Below are 4,094 nucleotides of genomic sequence, written 5' to 3'. Positions count from 1 at the left end.
GGAGCTCCGGCACAAATTAGAGAAAATGATTTTATTCTGTGACAGTCAGAGCGCTTTGTACTTGACAAAGAATCCAGCATTTCATTCCAAGACGAAGCACATACGAATTCAGTATCACTTTGTTAGTGAAAATGTGAAAGATAGAAGTGTGGATATATAGAAAATCCATACTAAAGATAATCTGGCAGCTGATATGTTAACAAAGCCTATTACCAACGATAAATTCGTATGGTGTAGATCCTCAATTGGCCTAACAGGAATGCAAGCAGCAGGGAATTGGCAAAAAGGATGAAGATCCACATTGTGACTTTAAGTGGGAGATTTGTAAATATTAAAGTCAAAATGTGGAATGGACAGAGGTTTTGCTTGGAGATTTGTAAATATTAAAGTCAAAATGTGGAATGGACAGAGGTTTTGCTTGGGATAAGGTTAAGAGGAGGTTTTCCCAAAGGAACTTGGGAGGAGGTTTCCTAAGGGAACATGGGAGAATGTTTCCTAAGAGAATTTGGGAGGAGGTTTCTCCTAAGGGAAAAACATGGGCTTAAGTTTGAGTAAAGTTTTTTTTTTTTCTTGCAGGAGAAGAATAATGGCATTCTAGGTACATGGGTTGCTAGCTTTGCAAATCCTTAGGCATATGGATTGCTATAAATATGCAACATCTCTTCATTCTTTCGATTATCCCATCTCATTCGAAATACAGAGAGTATAGCAAAATATAGAGAGTAAAAAATAGAGAGTTATATTTGTAATTCCTATTGTAATATCCTTTATTTAACACCAATTTTGACGGAATAACAAACAGAGTTCTAAACTAAGCGAAACACAACAGTCTGGGACTACATTAAGTCACCAAAATCGTTTAGGACGAAATTAAGAAAAAATCACAATAGTCGATTATCAGGCCATTTTGAGTATTAACTCATAAAAATTTACATGTTGTTAGCTGGGGTTGTAGTCTTAAAATCTGCAACTTCATATCAATTACTATCATCAAAATCTATCTAAACATAATTCCTAATAGTACATACCGTCATTAATTGATGAACTTGAGGATAGGTACATGTACTGCTTTGACCTGCATACTCCCCGCAGCTTTTAATTCAAGTGTTCATACCCAATTATAGGATTTTAGTTGAGAGGAAGAATGAAGTATCTATATGCATGCCTACACCAAAAATACTCTTTATACATTACTTATTAAAGTAGAGTTCCCTGCTTTCTAGGAGTGTGGGCCCATCATTTTATGACGCGTGGACAGTCCAATTCATGTGCAGTATCTGATCGACTACAACGTGAGCGCATGGAAGTCTATCTTCGATCAGACCTTTGCCGTCCCAGATGCCACCGGCCTATGCTCTGTAATTCCAACTTCTAAGGATCCATTAATTAGGTTACAAGTCTACGCACCGGAAAAAGCATGCCAATTAGGAGAAAGCTAGAGGAGGGAGGAAAAACAGGCAAATTATATTATGCACCGCGGTGCATAATGGATTATGCACCGCGCGTCTTTTTTTTTTTTAAATGAAAATAAACAGTGTTAGTTTCCGCCGTTTCGCACCCTTTTGCAAAAAGTAACTCTGTTATTCAGTGTCATTTTGTATACACTGCAGTTTCAGTTCAACACAACTACAGTTTCATTTCGATATAACTATAGTTTCATTCGATATTTATAGACTCAAATATGTGAAAATGTTATTTAATTTTATTTTATATACACTATAGTTTCATTAAAACACAACTACATGATTATTTTGATATAATTACAGCTTCATTGTACAATATACACTCAAATATGTGAAATGTTATTCAGTTTCATTTTATATACACTACAGTTTCATTTCACTATAACTACAACATCATTTTGATATAACTGCAGTGTCGGTTTAGATATATTATAGTGTCAGTTGGTGTTTAATACACCAAACAAGCGGACTCCGTTAACTCTAACGGCGGACCGTTTCTTCACTTAAAGAAACGGCGCCGTTTTTGACCGCGGTGCACATGCACCACGGTCTATAATATAACGACTGGGAAAAACAAAGGAAGAAATAGAAAAAAAAAAAAAAAAAAAAAGGCTGACACGCAAGTTTTTTTAAAAAAAACTAGGCAGTTAACGTGTCATCTGGCGCGTACAGCGCTGCCTGTGCTACAAACTCCCGTCACAATCATTGGCGGATCTAGCATGGGGCAAATACTTAGTAGGATAAAAAAAATAATAAAATATACATATGGCAACCCAAACATGTTGTTAACTTGCTAAGATGCAAATTGCACTTTTTTTTTTCCAGGTTCATGGATGAATTTGGAGCTTATTCGAGTTCTGTGGCTTAATTGATATATCCAAATAGTTCAATGACCTATTTATACCTTTTTCTCAAAAAAATTAAATTAGGCAGTTAACGTGTCAGTTGGCACGTGCAGCGCTGCCTGTGCTACAAACTCGCGCCATAATGCTTGTTTTTTGTGTTTCTGTTTTATGTGAGACCCACAAAAAACCATTTGCTTGCAGGGAGACCTTCGCCTTCTCTCTCCTGCCTTCTCTCTCTTTCGCATGGCAAAAAAACTTGCAAAAACCAAATGAAACGGCTGATGGAGATGCTCTTAAAACATGTTTGAAATCGTAGAAACCGGAAAACTTGTGTTATCAAAAAATACACATCTACAAACTTAATAAGACCCAATAAAGTTAGACCTTAAGGGGAACTAAAAAATATTAGTGTAATCGTTTGATGAAATTAATGGTTCAGATTATTTTGATTTTAGTTTTTTTTTTTCCTTTGATATTCCTAATTTACTCTCTATTATATAATTTTATTTCCTTAAATACCACTGCAACCTGTTAGTATAAACTTTAGTAACGGAATATGCCATTAACTATTTATTATTCTTAACTTACTAAGGGTGTGTTTGGTTTGCAGGTTTAGCACTCAGGTATGGGTATAAAAATGATTGTTATTGTTTTGTTGACTAGTTTTTTAAACACTACTATGGGTTTGGAATACTCCATTAATGGAAAAATCCATTCCCTTATTTTATAAGGGTTTCATCCCATTATTCATCCTTAGCCTAATCATTCCCATTCCACCCTATTACCAAACATGCAAAATACTTTCACCAAAACTCATTACCATTACCAAGTATTTGATACCAATTTCGATTCCGATTCCCATGTGTGAACCAAACACACCCTAATTGATTTTCATAAGGAAGGTCTTAGGTTCGAACCCCATCTCAATCAAAGTTGGCATGCATAATTAAGTTCCACACTCTATTACTCTTATTAAATTAGTAGCTGCAAAAAAGAAAAAAAAAAAAAAACAACAACAACAACAACAAACAAACAAACAATTTAGAATTATGTGTCTACAATGCCTTTATTAAAAAAAAATTATTCATTATCAATAACTTAAATAAGAAAAATAATTTCATTAGTTATATTGTCTTTATTTTCTCCAATGCAAAGATTCTTTACATTCAAATTCATCAATTCCTTATATTCACTACATTGTCCATTATCTCAAAAAATAAAAATAAAAATAGTTTGAAGTCAGTCATGCATATTAACTACTTGGGGGGATTTGTTGACAAAATGGATATGGAAATTGTTGATAAAACTGGACACGTTACAGCTTCAGTATTTGTACTACCTGCAGAGTTATTGTTGTTACTATCAAGTAAACAAGTTATGAAAATAGAACAAGACGTACTATTCATGAACCTTATATATATATATATATATATATATATATATATATATATATATATATATATATATATATATATATATATATATATATATATATATATATATTTCGGATATATATATCAAATACTCCGTATTAGGGTTTATTACCGAAATGGTCCCTCGACTATTGCGAAATTACCAATTTGGTCCTCGATAATTTTTCGTGCCCAATTAAGTCCTCGACTTTGAAAATGTTAAGCAATTTGGTCCTCCGTTTATGCCGTTAGACATCCGTTAACTCGGGACCAAATTGGTAATTTTGTTATAGTCAAAGGACCATTTCAGTAATTAACTTTAAAAAAAATAGTGCATGTGATGACCGAAATGGTCCATTGACTATAGCAAAATT

The sequence above is a fragment of the Ipomoea nil genome, unplaced genomic scaffold (assembly GCF_001879475.1).
Source record: "Ipomoea nil cultivar Tokyo-kokei standard unplaced genomic scaffold, Asagao_1.1 scaffold1447, whole genome shotgun sequence".
Classification (NCBI taxonomy): domain Eukaryota; kingdom Viridiplantae; phylum Streptophyta; class Magnoliopsida; order Solanales; family Convolvulaceae; genus Ipomoea; species Ipomoea nil.
This window is presented reverse-complemented; position numbering follows the sequence as displayed.